The sequence below is a fragment of the Ovis aries genome, chromosome 1, assembly GCF_016772045.2.
Source record: "Ovis aries strain OAR_USU_Benz2616 breed Rambouillet chromosome 1, ARS-UI_Ramb_v3.0, whole genome shotgun sequence".
NCBI classification, from domain to species: domain Eukaryota; kingdom Metazoa; phylum Chordata; class Mammalia; order Artiodactyla; family Bovidae; genus Ovis; species Ovis aries.
The window spans coordinates 205,997,908-206,011,015 of NC_056054.1; positions in this window are offsets into that span (position 1 = coordinate 205,997,908).

Below are 13,108 nucleotides of genomic sequence, written 5' to 3' on the forward strand. Positions count from 1 at the left end.
ATCCTCCCACTAAGAACTATGCGAAGAAATAGCTGACAACTGAAAAAATTTTAAGATGCATACACTCTACGAGCCAGCAATTCCACTTTTAGAAACCTGTCCTGCAACTCTACTGGCATTTGTGAGCACAAGATGAACATGCAAAGTCTTCCAATGGGGAATTAATAAATCAACTATGATACAACCTTATTATGGAATACAAATAGCTATTAAAAGAATGACGTAGTAGGGGTGAATCTACCTGGGAAATGGAAAAATCTCTGAAATGGATTGAAAAACAAGCAGACACAAGCAGTAGGACACCATCTCTAATATTACCCCATTTCTGTTTGCTAAAACACCCACATGGATTTGGGAGTCAGGACTGTATTAGGTTTGTGTGCTTGTGGGTACGTGCAGTATAAAGAAATGAAAAGATATACATTGAACAGTTAACATCTCAGGCAAGAGAGTAAAAGAGGAGAGAAGGTTAGGGGTAGGATAAAAGGAAACCTGTAATTGCATTCACATGTTCTGTTTTGGTTTCTTTTACAAACAGCATGTCTTCACATTACATGTGTATTTTTTTAAACCATCCAAAAGTTGGAGGAGGACTTTGGGAGATGCCAAGAGGACTCATTCAATAAACTTTGTTTCGGATTCTACTGTGCATCAACCACTAATTAGATGCTACAGATACTGCAGTGAATAACAATAGCAGGGGTGCTTCCCTCACAAACCTTATAGTCTAGCAGTGAAGGCAGATCATTAAATATGGGATTATATCACTAATGTGCTGTGCTGTGTATTGTGCTAAGTTGCTTCAGTCATATCTGACTCTTTGTGACCCTATGGACCATAGCCCACCAAGCTCCCCTGCCATTGGGATTCTTCAGGCAAGAAAACTGGAGCGGGTTGCCGTGCCCTTCTCCAGGAGATCTTTCCAACCCAGGGATCAAACCTGTATCTCTTATGTCTCCTGCATTGGCAGGTGGGTTGTTAACTCTACTAGTGCCACCTGGGAAGCCCATATCAATAATAAGGAATGACAACACCTTGACCAAGAATGATTAGGTCCTACTGAGGCACATGGGAGCCCTAGAAGAAATCAAGGATGGCTTTCTGGAGGGGGTGACATCTAAACTAAGACCTGGAAGATTAGCAGGAGTTAGGAGGGAGAGTTTCCAGCTGAGGATACTGCAGAGGTCACTGAACTGAAGAGATTGATGGTGAGCAGCTGGGCAGAGCTGGAACCTAGTGAGAGAACAGGGTGAGACCTGAGGCTGGAGGTTTAAGCAGGTCTAGGTTATGAAAGAGTTAGTGTGTGTCAGGCCATAGAAATTGGATTTTATCTTCACTGTGTGAACCACTGACACATTTTAAGCAAGGCAGTGAAATCTGCAGATTTGCCTTTCAGAAAGATCACTCTGTCAGCAGCTGTTCTCAGTTGTGTACTCAGACATATATAAGTGGGATCAGTTGGAGGGGAAAAAGGTAGAAGATTCAGGATCCCTGGTTTAAAAAAGAGACCGTGGAAGAGCAAGTCTGGCTACTCTAGACCAGTTGAATTAACACAGGCAAGAGATGCAAGTAACAGAGGTGGGAAACAAGCGGCTGACAGTCTGGTAGAGAAGTTAGGCTGATAACCAGTATATACAAATAATCATATTAAATATTCAGGGTGAGGTAATTCTAGAAGTCTAAACCCTAACCCTGGAGCATGGAGGAAGAAGTAGCTGATCCTGAATGGAAGGACCAAAAAGGCTCCTGGCAGAGGTGGTATTTGAAATGGGTGATGAAGAAAGCCTAGAGCTTTCAAGAGGCAAACATACACAGTAGCATATTTGTTAGAGGGAACTGTGTGGACACAGACATAAAGATAGAAGAGTCTAGAAAGAAATTCCGTGGAGTTGGAGGACATTGGTGCTTGTCATGGGAAAGCAAGATGGAAAAGTGAGTTGGGATCTGATCCTGTTAATAGCTCACAGGATTGACATGTGTGCAAAGCTCTGTGTTTCATAATAGTTGGCTTAACACGTACATGTTTCCTCTCCTATCATCTGAATCTGCGCTAGTGTGAAAGTTCCATAAGGGTAGGACCTGTCAGTCACCTTTACCACTATCCCCCAGCGACTGGCTTCAAGCAAGTGCTCAACAAGTATTTGTTGAATGAGCACATGAATGAGTGAATTAAAATATAAAATATAAAGCACTTAGTACAAGAGCTGGCATAAACTCTTGAAAAAGTGAAAGTGAAAAAGTGAACGTGAAAGTTGTTCGGTCGTGTCTGGCTCTTTGCAACCCCATAGACTGTATGTAACCTGGCTCCTCTGTCCATGGGATTCTCAGGCAAGAATACTGGAGTGGGTAGTCATTCTCTTCTCCAGGGGAATCTTCCAGGCCCAGGGGTGGAACCTTGGTCTCCTGAATTGCAGGTAGGCTCCTTATTGTCTGAGCCACCAGGGAAGCCCAAATCATAACTATTATTCATAATAACAGTTATTATCCTCACCACATATTGGGGAGAATTGTAAGAAAATTTAATTCTTCCAACTGGGTTGAGGAAGTTCACCAATTATCTTGTCAAAATATTCTTTAAATATTTCATTACTTCTCAAAAATCATGGACTATACTATAAACTTAAAATCTTTAATTCCAAACTAACTTCTAAGAAGTTCAAGGTCCATTCGTTACACGCTGTCCTTCCCAAATCCCTACTCCCAATATAGCCAAAGTTTCCTTCCTCTTAGTTCATGCGGCAAATTCAAAAGCCTTGGGTGGTGGTTGGTGGTGGAGAGATGGATATTAACATAAAGGCATTAAATAAATAGTAATAACAATATCCAGCATTAACCCATTCCCCAGAACTATGCTAAAACAAATTACTCATTAACAACTTACAGGTAGGTATTATTCTTATTCCCCCTCGCCTGGGTGAGTAATTTTCCCAAGGTCAGAGTTCCTAGGAGAGGAGCTTGGCCTTGAACAGCCCCAGGTATCACAAAGAGGAACTAGAGAGCCGGTTGATGAAGGTGAAAGAGGAGAGAGAAAAACTGGCTTAAAACTTAACAGGCTTTATTTTCCTGGGCTCCGAAATCACTGCAGATGCAGATGGTGATTGCAGCCATGAAATTAAAAGACACTTGCTCCTTGGAAGAAAAGCTATGACAAACCTAGATAGCATATTAAAAAGCAGAGACATCACTTTGCCAACAAAGGTCTGTATAGTCAAAGCTATGGCTTTTCCAGTGGTCATGTATGGATGTGAGAGTTGGACCATAAAGAAGACTGAGCACCAAAGAATTGATGCTTTAGAACTGTGGTGTTGTAGAAGACTCTTGAGAGTCCCGTGGACAGCAAGGATATCAAGCCAGTCGATTCTAAATGAAATCAACCTTGAATATTTATTGGAAGGACAGAGGCTGAAGCTGGAGGTCCAATATTTTAGCCTCCTGATGCGAAGAGCTGACTCATTGGAAAAGACCCTGATGCTGGGAAAGACTGAAGGCAGGAGAGAGGACAGAGGATGAGACGGTTGGATGGCATCACTGACTCAATGGATATGAGTTTGAGCAAACTCTGGGAGATGATGAAGGACAGGGAAGCCTGGCATGCTGCAGTCCATGGGGTCACAAAGAGTCAAACATGACTGAGCAACTGAACAACAACAAGGGGTCATGTGATAAACCACTCAACCATTTTCTCTGTTCTGGCTTCAGGGTTTCAAGGCAAGGCAGTGAATCCAAAATCTGAATTTTATTCTGAATCAGATTGTAGCTTGGAAGAAGGATCCAGGCTGTATTCAGGGACTGGTTCCCAGCCACATTTTTCCAGAGCCCAAGGTACATTTAAGGAGACAAGTCAAAAACAAAAACAAAACAAAACAAAACAGGAAAGCTGGTTGGAACGTGATGCCAGGAAATTGTCTTTTACTTGGTAAGAAACAGAGAACCAAAGGGAATTTGAGCAAGAAAATTATGCAAATAGTTAAGTATTTGTATGGCACCTCTGGGAAAGCATTGCTCCAGGTGTTTGGCAATATGAGTTGTTTATGAGAAGATCACTTGGAGGAGGGCATGGCAACCCTCTCCAGTATTCTTGCCTGGAGAATCCCCATGGACAAAGGAGCCTTCAGTCCATGGGGTCGCAGACACGGCTGAGCGACTAAGCACACACATGGCTAAATGTGATTAGTCATACCGGCAGAAAGTTTATGGTCTAGCGAGGAAGGTAAAGCACACATATACTTAGGCACAAAGTGAGGAGAGTCTGACAAACCCTAGACCAGCCTCACAGAAAGGTGCCATGTTAGTAGACAGAAAGGTGAAGGGCTTGAAGGCCAGGAGCTAAAGTTCAGTTCCCAGCCTACAGGCTCCTCTTGCTATCCTTTCCATCCCTTTGCTAAGTACTAATGCAGATGACACCACCCTTATGGCAGAAAGTGAAGAGGAACTAAAAAGCCTCTTGATGAAAGTGAAAGTGGAGAGTGAAAATGTTGGCTTAAAGCTCAACATTCAGAAAACAAAGATCATGGCATCCGGTCCCATCACTTCATGGGAAATAGATGGGAAACAGTGGAAACAGTGCCAGACTTTATTTTGGGGGGCTCCAAAATCACTGCAGATGGTGACTGCAGCCATGAAATTAAAAGACGCTTACTCCTTGGAAGAAAAGTTATGGCCAACCTAGATAGCATATTCAAAAGCAGAGACATTACTTTGACGACTAAGGTCCAACTAGTCAAGGCTATGGTTTTTCCAGTAGTCATATATTGATGTGAGAGTTAGACTGTGAAGAAGGCTGAGCGCCAAAGAATTGATGCGTTTGAACTGTGGTGTTGAAGAAGACTCTTGAGAGTCCCTCAGACTGCAAGGAGATCCAACCAGTCCATTCTGAAGGAGATCAGCCCTGGGATTTCTTTGGAAGGAATGATGCTAAAGCTGAAACTCCAGTACTTTGGCCACCTCATGCGAAGAGTTGACTCATTGGAAAAGACTTTGATGCTGGGAGGGATTGGGGGCAGGCAGAGAAGGGGACGACAGAGGATGAGATGGCTGGATGGCATCACTGACTCGATGGACATGAATCTGAGCCAACTCCAGGAGTTGGTGATGGACAAGGAGGCCTGGCGTGCTGCGATTCATGGGGTCGTAAAGAGTCAGACATGACTGAGCGACTGAACTGAACTGAAATGAATTGAAGATAAGGAAGACCTTTATCACTTCCTCACCAGAAATCTGCATTCTTGTTCATATGAACTTTTCCCTGGAACCAGAAATCTCTAGTTAAAAATATTCCCCTCAGACCAATCTAGCCTTTTGCATTAAAGTAAAGGGCTTCCCAGGCTCCCCAGGTGGCGCTAGTGGTAAAGATCCTACCTGTGAATGGGGGAAACATAAGAGACGTGGGTTTAACCCCTGGAGCAGGGAGATTCCCCTGGAGGAAGGTATGGCCACCCACGCCAGTATTCTTGCCCGGAAAATCCCATGGACGGAGGAGCCAGGTCGTTTGCATTCCATGGGCTGCAGTCCACGGGGTCACAAAGAGTCAGACACAACTGAGTACGGAAGCATGGTGCATGGAACCCTAACTACCTCAAGCTGGCCTCCCCTAGATTCTGGCTGCTCTAATGTAATTTGTCATCTGCAAAATGTTGAAGAGAAACGAAACCTCCATGGAATTGCCTGGGTTAAAACCTGGACAGGAGAAATGGCTTTTTTTTTTTTTTTTTTGGCTGTGCCACTTGGCTTGCAGGTTTTTAGTTCCTCAACTAGGGGGATTGAACCCAGGCCTCAGCAGTGAAGTGCCAAGTCCTAAGCACTGGACCACCAAGGAATTTCATATATATATATATATATATATATATATAAGAAAACCATAAGAAGAACATATGCTTCACTAGTTTTATTTCTCACCTGATTTGTTGTTCACTTGCTAAGTCGTGTCCAACTCTTTATGACTCCGAGGGCTGCAGCACTCCAGGCTTCCCTGTCCTTCACAATCTCCCAGAGTTTGCTCAAATTCTTGTCCATTGAATCAGTGATACTATCTAACTATCCCATCCTCTGCTGACCCCTTCTCTTTTTGACTTCAATCTTTTCCTGATTTCACCTGATTACAAAGTTTACGTCAGGCGAGTGTATGCTCCTCGGTTCTGTCTCGTCACAACAAAGATTTGGAGTGACGGACATTAAAGCCCTCAGGGCATCTCTCAGGTCTTGGACAAACTGTGTTATAGCTCTTAGACAAATCAGTGTTACAGTTCTGTTTCATTTAGAAGATAGTAGGAGAATGCATCCTGGAAGCATGAGTGCATGCCAACCCAAAGACGCGAAAAGAGAGTGGAGGAGTGTGGAGGGGGGGAGAGAGAGAAAGAGAAAGAGCGCTCGCACATGGGAGAGAGAGAGAGAGAAAGCGCTTTGGCTCCTCCTTTTATATGTTTTTTCCTCCCCCTGGGCCTGCCCTATGCAAATTGGGCTTAGCCAGAAGTGCTGTTTGTTCCACCTGAGGTCTTCACTCTTGTCCTTGCTTTGTTCAAAGGACCTTCCTTTGACGGTCCTTTGTTCTATTTTCACGGGCTTTTCCCTTCCTTGTCTTTTTGCCACCGCCATTTTGGACTCCTTTTCCCTATTCTAACTACCTGACAGGTTATACATGCAATGAACAATTAAAACAGTTTAACAGAGACTACATCTTTCATAACCCCACCTGCAACTGTGGTATATATCACCTCCAAATTAGACTAGATAGGAAATAGATAGGCAAATATATAACATTAATCCACATATACATAAATAAATAAGCAATATATGCTGTTTTGCATATTTTGTGGGATTTTCTTTCTTTTTTTATTGATTGAAGTATAGATGATATACAATATTAAATTAGTTTCAGGTGTATCAACATAGTGTTTCAACATTTAAATATGTTATGAAATGACCACAATGATAAATTTAGCAACTCTCTGTTGTCAGTTATTATAAACTTATTGACTTTTATGGGGAAACAGTGCAAACAGTGGCTGACTTTATTTTTGGGAGCTCCAAAATCACTGCAGATGGTGATTGCAGCCATGAAATTAAAAGACGCTTACTCCTTGGAAGGAAAGTTATGACCAACCTAGACAGCATATTCAAAAGCAGAGACATTACTTTGTCAACAAAGGTCCATCTAGTCAAGGCTATGGTTTTTCCAGTAGTCATGTATGTATGCGAGAGTTGGACTATAAAGAAAGCTGAGCGCTGAAGAATTGATGCTTTTGAACTGTGGTGTTGGAGAAGACTCTTGAGAGTCCCTTGGACTGCAAGGAGATCCAACCAGTCCATCCTAAAGGAGATGAGTCCTGGGTATTCATTGGAAGGACTTATGCTGAAGCTGAAACTCCAATACTTTGGCCACCTGATGTGAAGAGCTGACCCACTGGAAAAGACCTGATGCTGGGAAAGATTGGGGGCAGGAGGAGAAGGGGACGACAGAGGATGAGATGGTTGGGTGGCATCACCAACTCAATGGACACGAATTTGGGTAAACTCCAGGAGTTGGTGATGGACAGGGAGGCTTGGCATGCTGTGGTTCATGGGGTTGCAAAGAGTCAGACACAACTGAGCGACTGAACTGAACTGATGTTGTATATGAATATCCCAGTGGCACATCACTGCTTAATCTTTTTGTCTGTCAGGAAAAATAAAGACAGGAGCAACTGTATCATTTACAGTGCATAGTTTCACTATGGAAATATTAGTCAGATCCAGGCATCTGGATTGGTAAAGGGCTTTAGTTTTAGGCAGGAGATTGAAGAAGTAAGAGACCATGGTGGATCGAGAAATGCTTTTCTGTGGCAAGTGATAATGTTCTAGTTTGGAAAGATTAATTTGGAAATCTCTAGTGTTCAGCTGGAAATTTTACAGTGCTTTAAAAACTTATCTTGGGGGCCACTACATAGAATACATTGTTATCAGACAAAATAAGTACTTTTGTGGTTAGGTAAGGCAGTGCTAGAAACTCTGAAGGGCAGCTTTTCTCTGGGAAATCACACTTTCTTCAAACACAAGAGCTGGTGGCTTTGTGCCACCAACACTCCATAGTCACATGGACGCTCCTGCACCTAGAGGCCCCAAAAGAGCAGAGAGGAGGGTGCAACACGTTGGTCAATCAAGTGGAAAAGCCTGTGACTTGGGTGACGGCTCAGATACTGGCTGACTGCGCAACCCTGTACAAGCCACTTAACATAGCAAAACGTCTGTCCCCTTCCTTATAAAGTGAAGGCATTTATAGGATGCTTTCCAAGGTATTTTTTAGCTCTGTAAACTGCCAGATTGTAGGTAGACTAAAAGTTACTAATTCTCAGAGCTGGTGTGTATCAGATTGGCCTGGAGAGCCAGTAAAGAGCACTGAGGGTAGTACCTGGCCCTGCGAGCTTTGTAAAGTTCCCGGGGGATTCTTATACTCACCAAGTTTGAGAACCACTGAGTTAGGGAAAGGATGAGAGTAGAGTTTTTTGAAAACATGTAGCTATTGTGAGAATTAGTGGGGTGATACAGTGAGGTGTTTAAGTGATGTTAAAATATTTTTTATCATAGGGGCTCTATTCATTGAATGACTTTACTTCTGGGAAGGATAAATTTTAAATTGTGGTCAGGTCTTCGTTAACCGGTAAAAGTGTCTCCTGCATCGGGTAAACCCATCCCAGTAGATGGTTTGCCCATCTGGCCCTTAGTCATCACTCTTAGGTGCTATTGTTTCCTTACTTCACTTGTATTTATAGGTCTCTCCATTGCTGAAAATATTAATATAACTCTTCCAATGTTTATCTTACTTTGAAGCTTTCAAAACACTTGCAGATTCATTTTATTTGATTCACACTCATCCAGTGAGGTAGCAGGACAAGTATCACTATACCCATTTGGGCATGCTAATTTCCCAGGACTCCCAAATGCCTTTTAGAGACACTGGAATACATGCCCATAGAGAATAGAGGAGGATATCTTGTTCACTGTTGTATTCTAATCAGCTGGAATAGATAACACTCACATATATCTACTCACAAAAGAGTAGATATTCATAAGAATCAAATATAAATACTAATTTTTGCTACTCTTATTTCTTAAAGATGCTATATTTTGATCTCAACAAAGACTATCTCTTGTTGATCTCAACCAGAACTTAACTCTGAGAAGGCAGAGATTTTTGTCTGGTTTGTTGATTACTATATCCCAAATGTCTAGAACACTGTCTGCACATGCTAGACACTCAGTAATTCTTTTTAATAAAAAAATACATTTTATCTGTGATGCCTAACTTACTGCTTAGACCAGATATAAGCTTACTAAGTATGTGATGAGTAAAATACTATAAGAGGAAAAAACCTTAAATATTAAAGCCAAAAAGATAAATTTTTTCATCTATAATTATTAAGTATTATTAAGAACAATTATTAAGTAAATATCCACTAGGGACTACTAAAACATCAATAAAATGATTATGTGCTGTTTAATTTTTAAACATATATACTTACTTCTTTCAGTGTTAGTCACTCAGTTGTGTCTGACTCTTTGCTACCCCATGGACTGCCAGGTTGCTCTGTCCATGGGATTCTCTAGGCAAAAATACTGGAGTGGGTAACCATTCTTTTCTCCAGGGGATCTTCCCAACCCAAGGATCAAACCCAGATCTCCTACATTGCTGACAGATTCTTTACCATCTGAGCCACCAGGGAAGCACCTCCAAAAAAAAAAAACAAAAAAAAATACTCAGTAGAGGAACTATTTCTGAAGCTGAAGTTCCAATACTTTGACTACCTGATGCAAAGAGCTGGCTCGTTGGAAAAGACCCTGATGCTGGGAAGGATTGAGGGCAAGAGAAGGAGACGATAGAGGATGAGATGGTTGGATGGCATCACTGACTCAATGGGCATGAATCTAAGATAGTGAAGGACAGGGAAGCCTAGCATGCTGCAGTCCATGGGATTCAGTCCAACTGAACAACAACAATGTATTTCTTTGATTAAAAAGAAAATTTTTTTTAATTATATGCCTGTTTTTTTCGCAAGGTAAGTGAAAAGGCGGCTTTACAATATGATTAGAACTAAGTAAAATACATAAATGTTAAAAAAGACTGGGAAGTTTATGTCAAGATAAATGAGTTAATGGCTAATTTTTATTTTCTTTTCTTATCCATATTTTTTTAATTATCTATACTACATATGCATTGTTTTTTTAATAAGGAGAAAACAAAAGAAAAGATGGCAGAAAATGTATTAAAATTTCTAACAATGGTTTCATGTGGCAGTGAAAAAATGGATTATACTTTTAAAAATTATTTTTTCTTTCTTTAAACATTTTTGAACTTTTCAACAAAAACAAAATTATTACTAGAAACTTGCAAGAATCTGATTTGCTGTGCAGTCTGAGATATACTCTGCAAAATCAAATATTTGTCAGTAACTTGAAGCACATACTGAGTGTCAAATTTGGAAAAAGGAAACTTTTACAGGTTATCAGTAAAAACCATAGTTGTGACTTCCCAGAAAATCCTAGGAACTTTTAGCTATGGGCACCAAAATATGCCCAGAGTGCTGCTGGTAGGGTGGGGAATGGAGGTGGGGCCAGGTTGGGGAGGCTCTGTGGAATCCTTAATATTCCCATAGACCTTCTATGGCAAGAATGATTGATGGATGATATATAATTAATTTCACTTGACAAGCATAAAAGAAAACTTTTCCTGAACCACTGTAACCTGAGCTAATGAAACCCTATTTAACCAAGGGTGTGTATTTAGACTGGATCTTACCTTAGTGACTTAGCCATTAGTAGGAATTCACTGTTTACCTTTAGGATTCTTATCAGGACTTAGACTCTGTTTGCATGTGATTTTCACCTGATTGCTCAACTTGCTCAGTGTTATATGATTTGGGAAGAAATGAGACCTTTGCAAGATCACAAAAAGCTAATCTCAACTATCCAATCTACTTAAAACTTTATGATTTTCTCGTCTCTTTCAGGATGCTCTATGACTTTCTCTGAAAAGATATTGTGAACAAACAAGACACCTGTTTCAGGTTTTGTAAAATACCAAATCCTTCCAGTTCCTTTAAGGCTTTTGGAGATATGGGCCATGTCATCACACATAAACACCCCGCCCCAGTTCCTTTTCCAATCTCCCCGGGGCAACACTTTCAAGAATCTCCCCTGGGGTCTACTATCCATGAGATCCCTTTTATAGAAAGTTCCAAAAAAACAAAAAAAGATGAATGAGCTCTAAGAGTTCTTAAGGAACTTTGGGGGAACCCACAACTGGTAAACCCCAGACAAGGAAGCCAGTACACCTGGATTCTGATTGTACTTTACCCTGTCTGTATGACATTGGATGAGTTGCCCAACTTTTAGAACCTCCATTTCCTATTTGTGCAAGGACGGGATTGAAGTAGATAACCTCTTAAGTCTGTTTCAGTTCTATAATTCTCTGACTCAGAAGAAATCGCCCTTGATGGTCAGTGGCAGGAAGACCCAAGGTGGACTGATGGGCCCTACCTCACAGTAAGAGAAATTAGACCTTAACACAGGGTCTACATCTCAGGGGAACATGAGGTATTCCCATGCAGCTCTACTCTTGGAAAACTAGGAAGTAAGAGTGTTAGATTCAACTCTCCTTAAGGCTCCTTGGAATAAGAAATCTGGATGCATCAGGTGAGTTGGCATTTGTCTTTCTCCTGGATGGCTAGAGCTGTGTTTTTATTTCCATGGCAAAGAAACAAGATCATAGCTGTGCCATGCAGAAGTGTTCATGAATAATTAGGGGGCAGTGACAGCGGAACACCAAAAGGATTGTACTGTGAGCCCTTGGATTTGGGCAGCCTTGAGAACCCTCCACACAGAGACCCAGTCTAGAGCTGCTGTAAAGTCATCCAGCGCCTGGGGCCAGCTACAAGCCCCGGCATTGCCTTGGCTTAACCCCACCCAAACCTCAGTCCTCTGCCAGGTGTGTTCACAGCGGGTGGCACAGATCTGTGGCAGGGGAGGAGGGAGCCCTGCTGAAGCAGCTTTCTCCCCCAACTCCTTGCCCAGGAACCACTTGATGGCCTGCCTTGGTCTCCAGGCTGAAGATGGCTTTTTAAGGCCTGCTTAGCCCTCATCTCTACCCATCCCACCTTTGGTGGGATGAAGGAGGGCCTACATCCCTCCCTCAGCCTTTCTTGGAAGCCTTGACTCCCTGCCTTCTGTGCTGTGCAGGTACCTCAGAACTGAGGGAAACCCTGGAGTCTGGCCCTGTTTCGCCTCCTCCTCCCCACCATCTGGTCTCACCTCCGCAATACTGAGTCAGTCAGCCCAAAGCATCACATGATATCACTTGCCAGTTCAAAAATCCAGTATCAACTATTTCCTAGCAAATGAATCCAAATGTCTTAATCCAACCTTCAATGTTATATTACGAAATTCTATCATATGCCAGGCATTCCAACTCAAATGGAAAATCCCCCCAAAGCAGCCCAGACTTCTGCACATTTTGCCCAGTCTACACACACCCCTTTACAGAGCTCATTCATCCTGCTAAGTCTAGCTTAAATGATTCTTCTTTAGGGAAGCCTACCTACCATCTTTCTGCCTAAAATCTTCTAAACTCCCTTAATTCTGATTCACATCTGTTTGGAGACATTCAGCATTTTCTAGCTAAAATCACAGTATGCTTTTTAAGGAACAAAGAATTGCTAACAATTACAACCTTTTAATCTTTGTATGTCTGTAGCAGAATACATGCTACATTGGGGGTTCTCAGTGAATGCTCAATGAACCAAGAGGCCACCCAGATACTGCAGGTAGTTATTATACACCTCAGAAAGGTGAAAGATTAAGCTGCAAAGCAGATGTGAGTACCAGAAATTGGAATCCATAATTTGGAAATACAGTAGCCTGCCTCCCCACATACCCTGCAATCCTTATCCACAGGGAATATGTCCCCAAACCTCCAAAGGATGCCGGAAACTGCAGATAGTACTGATTCCTGCATACTCTATGTTTTTCTATAAATACATACCTGTAATAAAGTTTAATTTATAAATTAGGCACAGAAAGAGATTAATAACTAATAGTGAAATAGTATAACAATATACTGTAATGAAAATTATATATATTA